We start from the raw sequence: 22,050 nt of genomic DNA on the forward strand, positions 1-22,050 counted from the left end.
TCAATTCGACTGTTTTTTTATGAAGCTTTCTTAACTTCTTGCATCATTGTAGATATGGTCGTTACAATTAACACCGCCCTTGTTACTATTGACACCAGATTGGTGGCAGTTGTAACAGTTGTCGAAGTGTAGGTAACAAGTCGTCTAGTTTTGTAATAGCAGAATTATCATAAGATTAAATTCCGAAAAACTAAACTCAACTTAGTACACATTCTAAAAAAAGTAAATTCAACTTTTCAAAAAGTAAGGTTAACTAAAGAAAAATGGAAATGTAAATTTTGTTACAATTGACACCGGTCTCCCCTAACCATTACTGTTATCTGCATAGTTAGCCCTATTTAAAGGGATGTAAACCAGCGACTGGGCTATTCAAAAGAATACTGTCATGTAGTTTAGTCTAATTCAATAAGTAATTGTTAATAAAGTTGATTTTTTAAAAACAAGTTTCGGCACCTGAATTATAATTCGCGCTTTGACGGAAGAAGTACTTCTCTGGGCACTGGAAAATGGCGATCAGTCTGATATAGGGTTTATGTTGGATTTTGGATGGTTGGGGTGAACTTGATGCTATTCCTGATATAAAAACAGCAGATCAAAATGAAACCGTAAATGCTACCGTACCGACCAACGAATCGGATTCGGAAGAGGACTCAAATAATTATCACGAAAATGAACATGTTTGTGCTGATAATGACGTGTTACCTGAGGATGTAGGGGAATGCGATTTGTATAAACAATTTGATCTAACTAAAACGGAAGACATAAAATGGATGAAAAAATTGCAAGATCTAGAAAATGGACACTTAGAATGATCTCCCATGTATTTGACGTTGTACTTGTTAACTCTTGGCTAGAGTATAGGAAAAAAGCCGAATCTTTGGGTATAAGAAGAAGCAAAACTTACGATCTATTTCAATTTCGTCATGAGGTTACCGAAAAACTTGTATATTGCGCTAAGCTTACAAAACGGCATGAAAAAACCTTCTCCAAAACGGCAAAAAGTTGAAAGTAAAGCAGTAAAAGAAAAAAGACTAGATGGAGTTGATTATTATCCATTATATAATGACAAGCCCAATAATACCAGGTGCAAGTTGCCAGGCTGTTCTTCAAAAGCACATGTTTAATGTGTAAAAGTACATTTGTGCTGCTTTAAGGGTAATAACTGTTTTTATACAAATGAGTTTTAATAAACAAATTGTCCTCAACGTATCTATATGATTTTTTCACTTAGAGATATTGTCCTTCGTCGACGACATGACGTCACGGCCGTAGGAAACTAATTAGGCTAATTTACGAAAAATCATAAAAAAATTTATATTTTTCCCTCAAAACGCCAAATCTTTTCAAAATGTTTTCAGAAGGGTCATGACTGAAAGGGTTAATATACCGTATTAGTCGTGACCCGATGTCCAATCGACTAAAATTTGTATTCCCCAAAATAGTGCAAATACGAGTAGAAATGCCGTCACCCCAACGTCGGTACCTGACGTTGCGTCGGTTAATCGAACGTTGGCTCGACGTCCAAATGCCGTTTGGGCATTATGGATAGTTCTTAGAAAACACACGTGATAAGCATTAATTCTTCGATATAAATAGGAGCTGAGCAGACACAAAAAGTTAAATTTGCTGTAGGATGTTAATCAGTTGGAAAATAAATTGTACGTTAGATAGATATGAGTGACTGATTGCTGGTCCTTGTTCACTCCCAATGTCAACTTCAGCACAGTTACTCAGTTCGCCATGCGTAGATTGACATTCAAAGGAATGACAATATTGCTAATACTTCAGCATTTAGTTGGAAATTAAATGAAAATTATTCGGCCAGATATTGTGGATAGTACAATGCTGCATATGGCATAACAGCAAATCGAAATCGCAAATAAAACTACACACCACCCGCGCCCCAATCTTTAGTTTATTATTAAAATAAAATAAAAATCCAAGATTGACCTGGATGACTTTTTTTTTTGCTTCTCGCTTCACCGGGAGAATATCTGAAACAAAAAAAAAATATTACCACGAGAATATAAGAAGTGTCAATGTGTTTTAAGTTTTAACTCGGTTTTAACCAACGTTAGCTGGAGCTTGATTTTATATTGCAGCATAAAATCAGTATAGAAATTCATTACACATTGAATGGTAATCTAGCACACATGTGATCTATTTCTGACCATAAACAAGTTTAGAAACGTATGAAAATTATACGCAAAGTTGCGAAGAAGGTATTTACCATACACATCTGTACGCATATTTTCGTATACGTAACTGAACGTATAATGTCAGAAAGTTACTGACTTTAAAAAAAATAGATTTTATTCAAAACACGTATTTGTCAGCGCACTAGAAAACCCACCAGTTAAAAACAGCGCACGGGAAATGGGCACTTTCCAGCGTCCTCATTTTTTCAAACGAATTAACCAAAAAATAGATAGTTTTCAGACTAGTAAGAATAATGAAAAAAACCTTTCCTACTCAGGTGCGGTAAATGCACTTTTACACACTTATTCGAGTGCGGGAAAGCGTACTTTTCCGCACCGGATACGGTAAAGTTACATTTCCACACTGCAAAATTAATTTACAATAATTGTAAAATATTAAAGGTAATTAATATGTGTAGAGCGAGAATACTAACTTGCACCAACCTTTTTATGAAATGCTCAAGCAAATTAAAAAGTCATTAAACAGATAACCAACGAAAGAAAGTCCACAATATTCAGACAGGCTTTAGTTTAAAATTCTCTAATTACTCCCTAGGTAGTGAAAGTGATATTTTCATCTCTCAAATGAGGGAGCAAACTTTTATTTTCTATAGTGGTCGTATAAAATAGTTATTTGCGCATAATTAAAAGCAGCAGTTAAATATTATGTTAATACCTGGTTGAAGAAGGTGTTGTTACTAAAGATATATTTGTCAATTTGTCAAGAAAGTGACAAACTGTCTTTGTTTCTGTCTGTCTTTGTAGACAGTGTGACTTTTACCGGTGGCACTTTTCCTCCCTAGGAAAGAAAAGTTCTAAATTGAACACCCTGTTTCTATTCTTTTCTTTTAATTATTCGCAAGAAGGCTAGTAATTATTCTTAATACTTCCCTATACCTATTTTGCACCGTTTCCTAGATGTTCCATAAAAATGGTGGCTTTGTCAGCAAAACGGTAGTCTAAACATTAATTAAATTCTCAAGTCCTGAAAGGCTTGCCGATGTGACCTTTAGTCCTCAGTTAGACAATACTACAAATGGTTGAAAAGCCCAGAGACAGAAAATTGCCAAAAGTTGGATTCATCGGTGTTTTATGGTTTGTAATAACATAATATTAAACAGAACAAATCCATGTATACATTTCCTTTACCTAACTTCAACCGTTTCTGTCTTATTAACAGTTTTTCCTTAAAGGGTGCATACAATCGTAATCTATACAAATCTGAATACTGACACCTGCTTGGCCTTAATGACAAGTTGTCGGTTCTATAACGACAACATGTTTGGACAGATATTTTTCAAATACAAAACTGGTTCAAACTTAGCACAAGCAGGGGTCCGTATTCAGATTAGTATGGATTACGATTTTATACGCACTTTAAGGAAAAACTGTTATGAAGTCAGAAACGGTTGAAGTTAGGTAGAGGAAGAGTACACATAGATTTGTTCTAAATTTAATGTTCTTTTTTTCACCCTGTAAATCTTTGTCATTTTCCGTCTTTGGGGTTTTCAACCATGTGGTATTGTCTAACTGAGAACAAAAGATCACACCAGCAAACCTTTCAGGACTTGAAAATGTAATAAATGTTTAGACTACCATTTTGCTGACAAATCCACCACTTTTATGAAATATCTAACAAACGGTGTAAGATAGGGAATAGGATAGGATAGCGAAGTATTAACATTAATTACTAGCCTTCTTGCGAGGAATTCAAAAATGAGATTAGAAACAGTGTCTTCCATTTGAAAATAAAAAATTGGTGTTTTTTCCGACTGATATGGCAACACTGCAAAGTCCAAAATAATTTACATAGAGAGTTTGGATAGGCTACACTCCAAATTTCAACGAATATTTCCCTCATGTGTTAAATGTCCCATATGAGCAGTGCATTTTCACCAGAATGACAGCGATAATTGCATTCTAAAGTGATAATTGCATTTCGATAATTGCACTGTACGTATCTATAACGACTGCATTGTTGTAGAGCCTATTGCTAGTATACTAATTGTTGTCTTTGCGCAGTTTTTTGACTTTTTATAACCAAACAATGTCAAACGCGATGTCAACAATAAATTAATGAACGGTTTGGAACTTGTTCATTGAGCAATCTATAGTTGCAGCAAAACCAAAACATTTTCTTTATTCGGGAAATATTCCCCAAAATTACATTCGTGCCTTAAAAATGACCTGATAATTCTGCGTTCAAACTTGTTATCTTTGCAAACTGCATTCGGTCATTTTCATATTTTTTTATAAAAAAGCCACCTTCGGTGTCGGGCTCTTTCGCCAAAAAAATATGAAAATAAACTCATGCAGTTAAGAGATAACAAGTTTTCACGCAAAATTATCGGTAATTTTTATGCACTTGTGCAATTACCCCCGATTATTTCCTTCCTATCAATTTTGACCAATCGCTATCAAGAATTAGTATAACAAATGTAAATTTTAAGCAGAAAAATCACTTAACGACTGTCAACTTAGCTGTCAGCAGTTTTTCCGGAAAAAAATTCGAAAAAATTTCATGCAAGTTTGACAAGTTGCCTTGTAAAAACAAACTTGATGGTTTCTATGCTGTGTTGCTATGTATTGTTACCAACAACAAAAATCACAAACGACGCTTACGAATTTATTAATTTTTCAACTGAAACTCAAAATGAATCGGTTTGGAAATGTTTTCGAAAGTAAAATTAACGCGGCTGTTGAAAATAGTGTTCCACTAAATACTCAGAAGACTCACAAATCGATCTGGAAGCAATTTATGGAATTTTGCCAAGCAAAAAATTACCAATTACTCCAGACAACAACTACAGGCCAGCTAAATTTAATCCTCAAGGACTGGGCATGGGACATGCGTAAAGCTAATGGAAAAGACTATAAAGAACTGTGTGTAAAAGTAATGTGGAATATCGTTGCCAAAAAACTACAGGAAAAATATTTTCAAGAATTTAATATCGTGTTCGACCCATTCCACGACATTACCTTTAAGCCAGCTAGCGACGCTCGAAATGCGAAAAGGAGAAGTCTCCAGAAACAGGAAGGAAAAAGGAAAACAAGTTCAGCTTCTTTAAACATGGACGAGTACTACAAGATGGTGTCCTTATGGGATGAGACAACTCCAACCGGGTTGCAGCGTAAATTTTACTTTATTGCAGCAGTTGAGCTTGCTTGGAGAGGCGGAGAAGCGGCTCGTTGCTTAACAGAACATTTTAAAGAAGAAATTGATAATTATGAGATCAAAACAGGTGAGATATTGCTTTTTAATTTTGCAACAAAATCTGTAAATATTTATTGTAATTTGGCACAAAAAACGCTTATATCAAAACAAAATATGTGCGCATACTTTTTATCTTGGCATAAAATCTGTTTTCGCAATTTTTTAATGTCTTTTTTGCAATACCTTGTATAAATCACGTTTGTCATTTTTTAGCATCCAAAATTTGCTAGCTATACTATTTTTGTAATAAAATCAAAAACGATATATAACCACAAAAATTCCTTTTGCTTTTCCAAAAAAATTAAAAGCTACATACATCTACTTTAAAATCACACTACAAAAGATATTTTGACATTTAAGTTAAATTATGTATCCCTTGTTTCAGGAAGGATTCAGTATATATACTTCATTATATAAAGAAATGGACATTATCTTCTTTATTATATCTTCAGCAAAACTGCACAAGGTGGTGCAAAAAATCTGTGCGATAACAAGTGGCTTGTTCCTAATTCAAAAAACCCTGAGTTTTGTCTGGTACGTTTGTACAAATCCCTGTTGAACAAACGAACGTCTAAAATAACAACAAATAGATTGTTTTTGACACCAAATTCAGCATGGCAATCCAATCGTAACACTGGATGGTTTAAAAACGTTCCTGTTGGAAGAAAGAAACTATCAAAATGGACAAAAGACGCAGCGCAAAAAACAGGTGTGAACACGAAAGAAATTAAAATATCTAACCATTCTATGCGATCAACTGCTGTTACTAATCTTGCAAAGGCCGGTGTAGCCGAGCAGCAACTCATCAAAATTACAGGGCATTCTAAAGCTGCGTCTATCCAACCATATCTACAAATGGACAGTCAACATCATTCAAATATCATCACTGCTTTAAGAACCGTCCAAAATAATGTACTATCTACAAGCTTCGAAGCTCCCTTGAAAAAACAGAAAATAGACACTTCTTTGAGCCAACACCATCAATCGTTTGACACTCCTCAAAGCAACATAGAGAATAGTGCTACTGCAAACATAATTAAAAACAATCTAACCGATATGGCTAACAATACTCCTGTAACCTACAATAATTGTAATTTTTATATTAATTGTAATTTAAAATGAGTTTGAAGTAATTACCCTTTCTAGCTTGAAAGTTATTGTTCTTATTGTTTTAATTAAAAAAAAATGTTTATTTAACTAGGAAATAATCTTACCAAATATCCCTCGTGCATCTAATTTTTCCTGTGGAAAAATTGGAATACTCGTTTCTAAGTAATTTGTTTTAACAAATAGCATGAGCGAGAGTGGTTTTAAAAATCCGAGTCGAAGACGAGCAATAAAAAATAAAATAAAAAAAATAAATGCACTAGGGATATTACCCCCGAAAAATATTAAGTCGTTCTCTAGATACTTCTAATATACCAACAGCGTGAATCACCCTTTATATTACATATTATATTAAAAATAGACATTTTTTAAAACTATATTTGATTATGAATTCCATTTAAAAGTAGAAAGTTATGTCAATTCTTGAGAAAACTGAATGTAGTAGCTAAAAACTAAGCACGAAACTGAAATCACATCGAAAAAGTGCCTTAGAAATGTTTGTGTTTCACTCCGATATTTTAATAAACAAAAAAGTTGGGTAAAGTTTTCAAAATGGGCAAAATTCGAAAAACGGCCTCTAGCGCCGCAAACTGACAAGCTATCGAAATACGGTTTTTGCTATAACACCGTATCTAGCTGGAAAATAGGGTTTTCCTGTCAAAACACTCTAAATCCGGACACCCTGTACAGGTGAATCAATGATAAAGTTCATTATCTCGTTTGATTTGAGAAATAGAAAAATAATGTTAAATACAAAAGTTTTAGAGAATATTGATGTTTATAGTTTAAAATTACTTTTGGATATTCAGGTTCATAAAGACGACAGAAAACATTTTTTTTTTAAATATACCCTTTTTTTAATGGACGATAACAAATGCAAAATCGTTCAATATTGAGTCCCATTAATGCATGATTTTTCAATTGTTTTACTTTAATGCATGATATTATCAGGCAACTAAATACTCATTGCTCATAGTATAGTTCTATCCTTTTTTATTTGTATGAAACAAAGAGAAATAAACACACATTCTTTAGTTGACATTACTGACAGAACTAACTGTCATTGTCAAGGGTGCATCGGATTTAGGTTTGCAGTGTCGCGTATACAACTGACAATTAGTTTTTTTCAAACTTTGTAGGATTATAAACATTTATTATAAACTACAGTTGACGGAAAAATGTTGTAACCAACTTTTATATTAATAAGTCTGATAACTTAACAATCTGAATTTTAGTTAAACTAGTTAAAATTAAACCATTTCGATTATTAATCGCTTTCATTAATACACTCGTTCGTAAATAACTATTAAATTCTTCAAAACAATTTAAAACTTTTCTGTTAAAAATGTCAGATTATTTAATTTTTAATTTTTCCATAAAAATATTACTTTTTACTATGATGTAATTGTAATTGACTATATTGCCATTGTTTCTAAAAAGAATACTCATATTTGGTACGAACGTTCTACAGGAACGATAAAAATGATTTATGTCAATAAACTTGCATTAGATGCTACAGGACGTTCAATTTTTTAAAATGTATTTTAATTAATTCAATTTAAGAAATTTCGACTTTTATAAATGGAACACCCTGTACATTATTTATTTTGTCTGATAGGTTTTATGTATGCCATGTACCTAATCTGAGTAGACTGCAATTTATTTATGGTTTTTAATTTTTAACTTCGATTTTAGTGTTCTTTACTAAACTAATTTTATAACTAGCTTACGACAAACTAAAAATGCAGGTGTTGTCAACCGTAGGTAGAACTACAGCATATTTCAGACATCAAAATAATACGATTTAGCTAAATTGTCCTATATCGAAAGTTAATATTAAGAAAGATACAGGGTGTGAAACAGAAAATTTTGATCTTGTTTTTTTTATCATATTGTTACGGTTTGGGCCTACTATGCTCGATACTCGATGAAACCGATGCGCCGCAATATCTGGCCGGGCGCGTATTAAAGTAGGCCACAGTTAGGAAGCGCCACACCTGGAAGATTCGAAGCAAATCGCGAAGCGTTTCGCGGTCATTCTAGAACGTGGTTTGTGAATATAAAAGAAGCGGCGTCGAGGGAGAGTAGTAGAGTAGTAGTGAATTTGGGAACGCGGTAAAGTTTAAATAGCGGAGTAATTGTGGAATTGTAGTAGTGTTTTTAGTAGCTGTGTTAATTATTGTACGGAGTGTTTTGAAGTGTAAATAAATTTATTAATTGTTGAGTTAAACTGACTTTGTGTGAACCCACGGGAAAATCGTAACAATATCATCTAGGAATTTTGATATAAATTACTGAAACTGTGTATAAGGAGGTTTTGACAGCCGGTAAATATGATGCTTTCATCTATTTGCAGTAGCTGATAGGAGGCGCTACCTGCCTCTTTTTCAGCTGCTTAAAGACTCATACTTTTTTCTACGCCACTGAAACAGACACACGACTTCAAAATATGATTCTAATATGTTTTCTACGTGAAAAAGGTATACTTGTTTTAAATCTTAAAAGTTGACCCTCAAAAACGGTCAACTTTTAATCAAACATTATCATCGGTCAACATTATATCCAATATTTTGATATTGCATCTAGCAACTGTCAAACTAGTAAATATTTTTTTTATGAAAGTCAGTTTTTCTTTTGCCTTTGTAGAATACTTGTTGTCCAAAAGAAACCTTTTTTTTAATGTTAATACTTAATTTCCAGTGGTTTGTGGTGTAAGTTGTTTCACCAAAATCACTGAAAATACGTATGAATTTTTCATTTATTTTTACCAATCTTTTTGTTGTGTGATTTAGCTAAAAGGTATTCCAATTAGTTTTTTAAGGTTTGTATGAATTACGTAAATGTACTTTACCATTTAACCGTATTAGAAATGCATTATTAAAACATTAAATATCTCGTAAACGGTCAACATTTAAGATCTAAAACTAGTATACTTTTTTTTAAATAGAAAACATATTAGAATAATTGAAAATGGTGAGGTTTTGTTTTTTGTTTATCAATCCCAATCCTCTGACCGGTTTCGCCGAATTACGGCTCATCAGAGAGGCTATAGAGCTTGATAACCGATGAACAAAACCTTCATTCCAGTATAGTCAACTGGATGCCAGAAATGATAGTTGCTGCGCAACATCTGGTGACATCTGTACTCAACTCTATGAGTTAGAAAGTACAGATGGCGTTCCCAAATCTAGTAACAGCACCATTAATGCCGCATCATTCGGTACACACCGATATGATTGGTTGAAAATGGTGTAGAATAATATTTTGAATTCGTATGTCCGTTTCAGCTGCGTAAAAAAAGTATAAGTCCTTTTAAGCAGCTGAAATGGTTGCAGATAGCGCCTCCTATCAGCTACTGCAAAATAGTATAGTTGGATTTTTACCTTTTGAGAATGACGTCATTTTTTTACATCTTTGTTTCTCGCATATCAAACATGTGAAATAAACAATTTTAGCAAAAAATGCACGTTATTGATTTTGTCATTCTGTCAAATTGAAAACGTTGACATTTACTGTCACTTTGATATAAACAAATATCAAAGGTATAAAAATGCTGCGCTACAATGAGCAAGCCCAAATGCTAATTCTAAATGTGCTGATTTTTTTGGAGTACGAAAAGAAACAAGTTTCCAGATGTCATCCCAATTGATTATTCCAATGTCTATGATAGAGCATCACAAGCTTTAAAAGTGAGTACTGCTACCCTATGCGAAATGAAAAAGTGTGGAATTCCAGCTGACGACTCCTATTTCACCAACATTTCTAAGAAAATGTCGGTGAGTAAAACCAAAAAAAACAAAGAAGTTGGTACTGTTGGTATGCCAAATTACTATTTTCGCTTACTATAAATTCGCTATAACACAGTACAAAATTAATTTCATTGATGTTTGATAGGTCTAAACTTCACAGTTTCTCAGATATTCCTTAATTTGTAAAAATGTAGAACAAATATTAACATTTAAACATTCAACCTTCCTTTGAGATTCATTGACCAAAATTGGTTTGGGCGCTGATAACAGATTAAGTTTCATGATCCAAAAGTGATAAATTGTCTAGCTCACATAGGGGGGTCTCAAAAAATGTAATCAAAAACTAAAATTTTGAAGTAGTATAAACTTGTCAAAATCAAATGGAACCACAGTTATAGTATATGCAAAATTTAATTACCTTATTATTAAGGTTTCATACCGCTAATTGTTAACGTTTTCTTGGAAAATCGACATTTCTTAAAGTAGAGCTGACTGACTGATTTTTGATATTGTTCAAAGATCACTTGGTATCTTTTTGAATTACATATCTATCATTCTAATCTAAGTAAAGCTTAGAATAAAATAGTGGCTTAATACTTTGTAAATTTGCTATACAAGTAATTCTAATTATAAGAAATAATTAAATAATTCATTCAAACAAAAATAATTCATAAAAATGTTTAAAACGCAGACAATTCGACTACAAACACAAACATACCTACTCCGTTTTTGAGTCCTTCAGCAACAAATGTTGACGAACGTGAAAACGCGAACAGTTAGTCATATTAGACCTCAATAATTTTCGATAGATAATTAAATTTTGCATCTACTTTAACCATAAAACTGGTGGTGTTCAATTTGATTTTGACAAGTTGTTAAAGTTTAAAGGTTGCAATTATTGGGTAAAAATTTTGAGACATCCTGTATGAGCTAGATAATTTCTCACCCATGGATTCTAAAACTTGATCATTTAGCAGTTCCCAAGCCAATTTTGATTGCTCAAATTCGTAGATTCTGAAAATCAAATAAAATACTTATACTACTTATTTTTGACACTTGATTTATCCTTGTGCCGAAAGTTTCAAATTGATTTTCTAAGGTCAGGAGACTGTTTTTCCAAACTCTGACCAACAAAAAATATTTTTTGTACGGTTGTCTGAAATTACGGGCTATATTTTGACGTTTGCACGAATCTTCTAACTGTCAAAGTAACCAAGTTAGCACGTGTCAAATAAAGACACATCATTTAAAAGAAACAGTTGAAAAAATTGTAATTTAAATTTAGACAGTACTACAATTGTAACAACTATAGGTCACGTGACTTGATAATTCAATTTTTGAGCTTGAAACATTGTAAAAGCCAGTCAGACATTGTCAAAAACAGTCACGTGAACTTCAAAACGCAGTTTAAACTTTGAAAAATGGTAAATTAAATTTAAACAGTGGTTAAAACTTAAATTGCAAAATACACGTTATGTGACGTTGAAAATGCAATTCTGCATGTTCTTGCAACACTGTAAAGGTCAGTTGACATCTGTCAAAATTAGTCACGTCACCTTTAAAATGTAATTTAAATGTTGATCATTTGGTAAATTAAATTTAGACAGTTGTAAAGGCTGAAATTGTAAAATACACGTTGTGTGACGTTAATAATACAATTTTGTCATGTGACCTTAAAAATGTAGTTTAAATGTTGAAAAATTGGTCAATTTTTATAATAATTTGTAATGAATATTGTTTCAACTCAATACCATGTAAGAAAGATTTTACCATAATAATTACTTGTGCCTATGCTGTTATGTTCAATTTTCAGTCAATTTTTTTACTCTCAAATGCCTTATAAATATCACAAAATGCCTCGTAATGTCTTGTAATACCTCACAACGCTTTGTAGTAATGAAAAAGTGCCTCATAATACCTCGAATTACCTCGAGTGTGTACACCAAATTACCTCGGCATTCTACCCCGCGGTTGATATGGAGAATAAGTAAATTTATTAATACTACAACTAAAAACTTGGGTAAACCCTGCCTCATATACTACATATAATACATATTAACTCAAGGTTGAACAATGCAGTCTACAAAGTGTACAATGATGATTATTGTTTTAAAGGTAAAACCCGAGGGGTAAACCACTGGGGCATTACAGTGTACAAACTGTAAGAATTAGTGGGCATTACTTGGGCATTCAATTAGTATTATTAATAAAATTGAAAAGGTCTAAATTATATTATAAAAAAAATATCATACAATATTTCTTGTATACATCTACCATTGAAATATAAAATAAAATTAATAAAGTTTGGCAATTTCAATGAAATCCATTGAAAAACAAGGAAAAATTATGAATTTTGTAATTTTACTTTGAAAAAGTTTGACTGTCTCTAGCGGCAAAACCGTACAACAAATCAATCACCTTTATACCTCAATAGAAAGCTAATTTCATTAGCTGTCCACTGGCATATAAAAACTTATATAAAGTGTAGCAAATAAGCTAGTTATTAACGATTGAACAAAAAAATGCACCAAAAAAGTCATGAAAAATTAATCAATTTTGACGCCCTCTAGTGGCCAAACCGTCCAACCTATTAACCCCGGTTGTAAGTAGTGCAATTAAGCGAGTTTTTGAGGATTAAACAAAAGGATGCACCAAAAAAGTGATAAAAAATTGGTCAAATTTGACGCGTTCTAGCGACCAAACCGTCTAACCTGTCAACCCAAATAGGGATATTTTTAGAAAGCTCATTTCATTGGCTGTCCATTGACGTATAAAAATCTACCAAAGATAGTGCAATTACACGAGTTTTTGAGAAATAAACAAAAAGACACCCCACGCGGGCAAACGACTAACCAATCGATTTTTATACGTCAATGAAGAAGGAAGCTCATTTCATTGGCTGTCCATAGACATATAAAAGTATATACAAAGTGCTACAAATACACGTTTGTTATTTACGATTTAGTGACAGGATGCGCCACAAACATTTTTTGACTGGTTAAAGGCAATTTGACTATAGAAAATTAAGGAAACAGGATCAAGTGACTTACTAGATCTACCACAAAGTACAGCTTGGAAATTTTTTGAAAAACTGTTTTTGCAAATGACAATTTTTGTAAGGGTCAAATTTGCCTGAAACACCGACACTATCCTAATGGGTTTTGCGTTATGTTGGTCAATTAGTAAAAGCGAAAATCGACCTTAATGATTGTATTTCTACAGTTTTGCTACTACTCTAAATTTGGCAATATTTGTGCTAAGTTTGTGCCAAACATAAGGGCCATACCTACCCGATTTAAAAAAAATTCTTTAAAGATATTAGAGCGGTAACAGTCAAGAAAAACATTTAGTTAGCTTTGGAGCCCTCTGGCGGCCAAACAAAGCAACCTATCAACACAGATGACCATATTATTTTAAAGCCCATTTTATTTTCTATCCATTGACATATAAAAGTCTATACAAAGTGTTGTGTATGACAATAAAGGCAGTTTTGACTAAGGTTGACAACTATTACTTTAACCTTGATTAATTCAGATATTTTGACAGTTACAGGGTGGTTCAATGTATCAATTTAAAAAATGATTTTTTGAAATATGTGGCGTAGTACAAACTTTTTTAATTTTGAACAGAAAATCAGACAGAATTATAAGAATGTGTTCCGTTTGGAAAACTGACTTTCTGTCCTTTTTTAGAACTGATTTTTTGACCACACTCTATTATATATTTTGACGTAGTTTGTAGTTTGTAGTTTTTCTGCACCCGTTCCTAGAACAAACCTTGTCTAACATGACAAAACACAAAAACCAAGAAATCTTTCCTGATATGTATAAATTAAAAATGTTTTGGAGACCAAAAATATCAAACTTTACATAAAATGGTAAATATCTCAGAAACGAATACAGATAGGTATATGACATTAATACACGAATTATGTCTAGAATTTGACGTAGAATACAAAAATTAAAAAGTATACAGGATGTCTCATTTAAAATAAGCAGCAGTTGATATCTACTTCCGGTTAAATCGTTGCACGCATATTTTCTTATTTTTACTTTTTTTAATTAAAAAAGTTTTTTTTAGACTCTCATCCAGTTGTGATAATTCAGGAAGTCAGGTTAGGTTAATTATTAGGAATTACTGGGCATTACAAGAAATTAGTGGGCATTACTGGCATATTACGAATTAGTGTACAGAATTTTACTCAGCGGTTTACCCCTCGGTAAAACCATAATGAAAACTGCATTGCTTTTTATTTTAATGTTACTATCATTAAAATCAGTTAACTCACCTTAAAACTTGCTTTTTAATCCACTGTTGTATGTATGTACTTAATGTAGATAGTTTAAAATATTGCACAGGATTTTATTCGTCTTCAACTTGACTTGATTGCAGTCCCTGGGAAATGTAGTCACTTTCTTCATAAAAGTTGTGCTTTTTTCATCCACATGGAAAAGTAGTGATGTATGCAGCATATACCAGTTGCAGATCTGTAAGACTAGCCTAATTAGTTACTAGAATCACCCTTAAAAAATGTTAGTACAAAAATGTTTAGTAATGATGCATCAGCATGGTTTATTACATAGATTAGGTATGAAATTGCCATCGTAATCTTACCTGGGCCCAGCAGCTGTTGTATCCATTATGTCTATCAAAAAACATACATTTACTTGATTTTAGTGTATAATTTTCATTAATTAAATTATTGGATTTTGTCATAAAAACATAATTTAGCAGCATGTTCTAGGTAGTTTTTTTGACATAACAAGTGAAGTGACAAGTGGGAATTTTACTTGACAACACAAACTTGTTTCCTCAAAGCGATACGTCGCGTGACGTCACAGTGGATGCTCGGCTGCACAGTATGAACTTAAATCCAATGGGTTATTCTTTACATTGAACAAGTCCACCTCCACTGAGTGAAGGTATTACTTTCCTTCTGACAAAGTATTAAGTTATACTATAAAGTGGTAAGCATGAATAATCAATATATCTAAAAATTCAGCTTTATTAAGTACGAATTGACAAATGATAATTATCACCAAAATAACAACATCCCTGAAGGGGACTTATTGACACTGGCGAATAAATTTAATAAATATTTTATAACGTGCTCAAATGGGTCACAGTTCAATACTTTCCAGAACACATGTCCTGACTTTTCTGCAATTTTATCTATCTACTTACCTCCGATAACTACGAATGAAATACTCAAAATTGTGAAACAATTCTAAAATAAGAACAGCTCTGGTGAAGACGAGGTACCAATTTTCCTGCTAAAAAAATGTATAAATGAAATATGCTCCCCTCTGCAACATATAATAAACATGTCCATAAAAAATGGCTTATTTCTTGAAGATCTAAAACATTCCGTAGTTACCCCGATCTTTAAGAAAGGAAACAAAGAAATGGTATCAAACTACCGCCCTATCAGTGTCCAATCATCGTTTGCCAAACTATTTGAAAAAGCCATGTACACTAGAGTAATGGTGTATCTATCTAGCAATAATTTACTAAATAATTTTCAACATGGTTTTATGAAGGGAAGATCAATAGAGACCGCACTTTATGAATTTATTGAACCTACAATGGAGGCTTTGGAGAGGGGCGAGAAGGTCTGTGGACTTTTTCTAGACCTCTCAAAGAAAAGCTGAAAAAATACGGAATAGGATAATGTTGTGTTTCTCTTGAAGAACTTTGTATATACCATTTCGAGCACATAGAGAGGTGGTTTAGTCAGAACCATCTTACTGTAAATATGGATAAAACCCAGTATATCATTTTCAAAACGAGTAATAATTTGGTGGAACTTCCAGAAAGCATAACTCTCAAGACTAGACAAGATTTTTTTGACGTCATAATGACGTAATTTGACAATTGGCCAAATTATGGTTTTGCCAAATTACGTCATCGTGACGTCAAAAATGCTCTGCTCGCTCCATGGAGCTCGAAAACGAATGCGACTTAAGCATCCACGAGTTTGGTCACCAAATTTTTTTTTGCTACCATGTCATATAGAAACTGGGGTTCACCAAATTGTCAAGATTTTAATCTTTTACTTAATTAATTAATTAATAATGATAATAATAATAAACTTTATTTGCCAACAAAATGATATACAAATCACAAAGCAACGTCAACGTACAAATGGTGTCTGTAACACCTTTACAAATAATCTTAAGATCTAAACTATGGTCTGATGATGCTCTATTTTATTTTAGGTTAAATACATGTATAACGTTACAAAACATGCAGTAGATATACCAACCAGTATACAATAATAAAAGACACCGGCAGTAATAAAAGTAAAATAGTTAGTTAGTTAGTTAGTCTTCTTTATTTCTAATTATGGTCACAATACATTTCCTGTAACTACAAAAAACATACATGAAAACACAAAAGAAAACAGCGTCATTTTAAGAATGAGTGTACACCTAGTAGTCTCTTACATAATCCCTGATACAATATGGCTCTAAATTAATTAACATCTGTTTTACCTTTCTTTTAAAAAGTTTCTCATTTCTTTCTAATTTTAAATCATTTTGTAATGTATTAAAAAGCTTCAAACAGGCATAATATGGATTTTTTTCGGTTATAGTTAATCTGTGTATCGGATAATTTACATTTACGCTTCGAGTGTTATAACTATGATGTACCTCCAGATCAAACATACTTCTGTTTTTGAAAAAGAAAACTATACATTCAAAAATCCCCACACCGTCAGAATGCCATTAGCTTTGAAAACCCCCCTGCAGCTCTCCCTGTATCCCATTTTCTTGACTATTCTAAGTGCTCGTTTTTGCAAAACAAAAATTTTTCCATTAAGCTATTAGAACCCCAAAATATTATCCCATACTTGAGCACAGATTCAAAGTTTGCGTAATATAGGATTTTTAATGTTCTTTCATTCATTATTTCGCAGTGACTCGTATGCCATAGCAAACTGAACTAAGCTTTTTGTTTAACTCTAAAATATGATTTGACCAGTTTAGGAATTCATCCAAGTGAATTCCAAGTAATTTGGTATGTTCTACGAGCTCTGTATTTGATTGTCCAAAAGATAGTGTTCCAGGTTTTTCAATTTTGAATTGTTTTGTTCTAAAGAGTAGAACCTTTGTTTTATTATTATTAAGTAATAATCTGTTACTTTTAAACCAATCTTGTGCTCTGCAATAGTATATTCTATATTAAGAGCGGAAAGTATATATTTGCCGCTTGCACATGAAATTTGCAGCTTGAGGCGAAGCCGAACGCTGCAATCATGTAAAAGCGGCAAAAGTACTTTTGGCTCGAAATATAGACGATATTTTTTCGACGACTGCTGTGGGGTGGATTAGAAGGACAACTCACATCATTTTCGTCGCTCGAACTCATTGTCACCGATAAATCACTTTGACGGAATGTGGTTATTTCAAACAGGTATGTCAAGCGTTGTTATGGAAACGCCGAAAAAAGTTGGTGAGTAGATTGTTAGTAGAAAGCGAAAACGCTCTAGAGCAGAAAATCTCTCTTTCTGCTCGCGCGCGGCAAATAACCCCTTTCTGCTTCTAAATGGAAGCGTACATGAGGTACTTTCAAAGTAAGTCGTCGAAAAAATAAGTTTTCTCCCGATAGCGCTAGGCTTTCTACATTTCTTCCCCCTGTCAATAAATTCGTATCATCGGCATAACACGTTACATGCTCATTTTCTGAAAGCAGAATGTTGCTCAGGTCATTAAGAAATACAATGAATAAAATAGGTCCCAATATGCTTCCCTGTGCAATTCCAATTTTATTTTCCTTCAGACTTGAGAAATAATTTTGTCCATTTTTTAATATTTTAACTTTTTGTTGCCTATTAGTTAAATATGATGAAAACAAATGTAATGTTTGACCTCGTACACCGTAAGCCTTAAGTTTTCTAAGCAACATATCTGGGTCAACACAGTCGTACGCCCTTGACAGGTCCAAGAAGATGCCAATCGCCAGGTTACCTTTTTCCATACTTTCTAATATCCGTTTTGTAAAGTTAAATATTGCAGTCTGCGTGGACCTTCCAGGCACATAACCATGCTGATTTAAGCTCAATAAATTACAATGTTTGAAAAAATCTATCAACCGTTTACACATACATAATTCAAAAATTTTTGAAAAAGCCGGTAACAAACTAATAGGCCTGTAGTTTTCCATCAAATCCGCATTTCCTTTTTTAAATAGAGGCTTAATCAACGCTATCTTTAATTGCTCTGGAAATATACCGTGTTTGAAGGAATTATTAATTATATGGCAAAGCACATCTTTAACAACCGGAATAGCTGGTTTGATGATGCTAGTAGGTAGGTCGTCAATCCCACTACTATGCTTATTTTTTATTTTTGCTGACAATTCACATAACTCCTGAGTGGACATCTTTCTAAGAAACATAGACTGGTCATTCTCCCTAATGCACTTATGATATGAAAATAAAATACACTTATGATATGAAAATAAATAAATAAAATAATTAGTAAAATGTTAACTAGTAAAATTAAAACAATAAAACTGCTTTTGTTTTAAAAAGTGAATGATTTTCTCTCTAAACATGGCGACGCTACCCGCGTCACGAACAGCGGGCGGCAGCATTTTGTACGTTTTTATAGCCCTGTATGATGGACTTCTCTCAAAAATGGTTGATTACTGTGTTGAGGGATGCGTGGTTTACTTGCACCTCTAGTCTCAATTGACATTCCTAGGGCGTAATGATCACGGTTCTTAGGAAACAAATGAGGGTTCTTTCTCATAAACATTACCAGGGAGAAAAAGTATGAAGATGGGGCGGTAAGTACATCAAGCCTATCAAAGTAAGGCATGCAGCTTGTCCTGGGTTTAAGGTTAAAAATCACACGAGTACTGCGTTTTTGTGCAACAAACACTGATGCGCTGCTACTAGAAGCACCCCAGAACAAGACAGTGTAGGTGCACTCACGCATCAATGACTGGATACAAGAAAGATAGTATGTCCGGATTGATTGGATAGTGAGAACATCTCGAAGTCTGCGTAAAAGAGCACAACCGCTGCACAATCTAGATACGAGCATCTGACAGTTGATCTCCCAACCAAACTGTGAGTCCATCGTGGCTCCCAGAAACTTTATGCTCTCACTTACTGGGGTGGCCTTGCCATGAGAGGGGACATAAAGTGAATAATTTGGTTTACTTTTACTAAAGTTAATCAAACCAGTTTTTTGTAGGTTTAGTTTTAAGCAATTGTCTGGAGCACCAGTTTTTCATATCTTGGATGGCCAACGAACACGCCGCAGACAAGGCATTCTCAGAGAGATCTGCCAATACAACGGACGTATCGTCGGCATATTGGCAGACCATATTTCCATTCAACCGCTCCGCAAAAACAGTAGCGGGCCCAAAATGGATCCCTGTGGTATTCCTTGAGAAATATCTCTCGGCCGTGATATTTACGATTCGCTATTTTGTGTCACGCAGACCGCTTGTCTTCTGTTCTGCAAATAAGATTCGAGCAAATTAGAACAGATGCCTCGTATACCGTAGTTTGCCAGTTTTTCTATTAAAAGGGCATGGTTGATACTGTTAAATGCCTTTGACAGATCAAAATATATTCCAGCAATTTTAATATTTTTGTCAAGGTTTTCCATCCATATTGGTGTTTTGAAAGAATACTAAAAGTATCAAAATATTTATATAGCCTATTATAAATTGCTCGTTCGAAAGAGAGGGCAGAAGAGACACCGGTCTGTAATTTTTTATGTTTGAGGGATCACCTTTTTTATATATTGGAACCGCTTTAGCATTCTTCAAGCAATCCGGAAAATGGCCCTCACAAAAAGACTCATTAATTATATCAGATAATGGTTGGGAAATGAACTGCGCTATGTACTTAAAAATTTTTACAGGAATTTTATCAAATCCGGCCGAAAACTTATTTGGCAAATTCATCAATAGCCTGAAAATCTCTTCCTGATCTGTTGGTTCTAAAAATATTGTGGGGTATTGACGTGCATCACCCAGAGGTGAAACAAATTCTCGATCATCACCAACCTCAGTGAAGTGTACATTAAATAGGTTGGATATCCCCTCAAGATCAGTGTTCAGTGATCAGTTAATTATTTTTCCGTGTCGCTGAGCGAGTCGCCGTATTTATGAAAAAATTAATGCCAGCGATGTCATATAGAAGAGAATGGGGGTTTTTACGTGATTTGTTCCAATCAGTAAATCAGCACGTGGGTAAATATTGAAGAAACAAAGGCCTGCATCCGGTACCCGAGACTTGAGGGAGTCTGCTACTGATTTTCTTTTTGAGTAGCCATTGTAGTTGGTAGTTAGTTGGGGCCAGGCTTTTCACAATAACCTATTTAAGTAGTTGGAAAAAGTTTTTAACTTCGTTTCAGGTTCCTGCTGGAGGCTGAGGCAATTTTGACACCTAACGTGTGTTAAATCACTAACCACGAAACTGTAATAATTGTTCTTTACAGGTGAAAAGGAGTATTTACTCTATATATACAGGGTGTGGGTTTTACAGCTGCTAATTTTTTTTCTCTTTGTGAAAGCCTGGTGTATTAGTGTATAAGAAAACATAGAAATTTTTCTCCGGATATTTGCACAAAATAATTTTTGTGTTAATCTGCCTGCCTACTTTAAATCGTCGAAAAAAAAAAACATGTTTTGATCCTTATTTCCTAATTAAAAGGCAGAATATTTTTAATTTGTAGTTGGTTCCTTAAGTGGCCACTTAGTGTTATTGGCGTTTTGATTAGGTATAGGTTAGTGTTTTGCCTTTTTTATGCGTTTTTACACTTAGTTTAGTGTTAGTAGCATTTTTCATTAGGTCCATTGTTTCTAGTACTCATTGCTCAGCGTGCTGCCCCGTAATTAATGTCATAAAGTGAGTAATTAATGAGATATTGAATAATCCATAATTAAAATCATCAAATGTTTGGAATGGCATACTGGAACAAATAATTGCAAAAATAAACTTGATATTTGTCAGTAATACATTTAGTCTACATTATTTGTATAATTTTCGGTTCTTTATTTTAAATTTAATTTTCATATCTCTGATTCTTTCAATCAGATTGGTGATCATATATAGATTGATTGCTTAAATATATGACTACCTGGCATCCCTTGACTTCAACGTACTCACCCCTTTGGAGGTAAAACTCAGTAACACAAAATATTTGTTTCAGTTGTTATAATTCTGATTTTATTTTATTTTTTTGATTGAGCATAGATAGAAGAGATTCTGCCGTTTTCTTTGATTATTTTATCGTTTGGTTTTGACAGAAAGTTTTAATAAGTCCCAAACGAGTAACATTCCGGTAAAGAGAGTATTGTGAAGCGCGGTCCGAATAGTGGTAGCCGTGAATTTTGGTTTTTGGACCAGCCGTATAATACCGGTGAAACCGAGATGAGCGTCCCTCGGCGTGCGACACACCCATATAATACTCGCCTAAATCCCACGGGAACCTTACATGGAACGGGGTCCATCTGTACTGGGTCACTTCGCCGGAGTACGACGCCCGGGGCGGTCCCGGCACTGCTAACATCCGGAAGCGACCCGGTAACTCATGGATATCATCCGATGTTGTTGAGATCTCGGGTTTGTAAGGGCTGGTTCCTCGTGGGTCATATGATTCCTTTACATTAGTGTGGGTTGCAGCTTCGGGACCTCAGTTTGCACTTTCCGGTCTAAGATCGGGATTAGCGGACAGGAGGCGGTAATTTACGGTCACTAACAAACTCACTACTAATCCGAATATTTAATATATTGAACTTGTAAAAAAAAGAATAT

The 22,050-nt window shown here is 33.7% G+C and overlaps 1 long non-coding RNA gene across 1 annotated transcript; it reads right to left on the minus strand.

Annotated features, from left to right (window-relative positions):
* Nucleotides 1–1,301: 1,301 nt before the first annotated feature.
* LOC145734851 (uncharacterized) lies at nt 1,302–17,331 on the minus strand. The gene is made up of 3 exons (XR_014179524.1): nt 14,883–17,331; nt 14,557–14,755; nt 1,302–1,994 (listed from the first exon to the last, which is right to left on the minus strand). It is a non-coding gene; the product is annotated as an uncharacterized LOC145734851 (long non-coding RNA).
* Between the last annotated feature and the right edge of the window lie 4,719 nt (nt 17,332–22,050).

This window comes from Ips typographus, linkage group LG10 (assembly GCF_016097725.1).
Source record: "Ips typographus isolate SLU linkage group LG10, UJ_Ityp_2.0, whole genome shotgun sequence".
Taxonomy (NCBI): domain Eukaryota; kingdom Metazoa; phylum Arthropoda; class Insecta; order Coleoptera; family Curculionidae; genus Ips; species Ips typographus.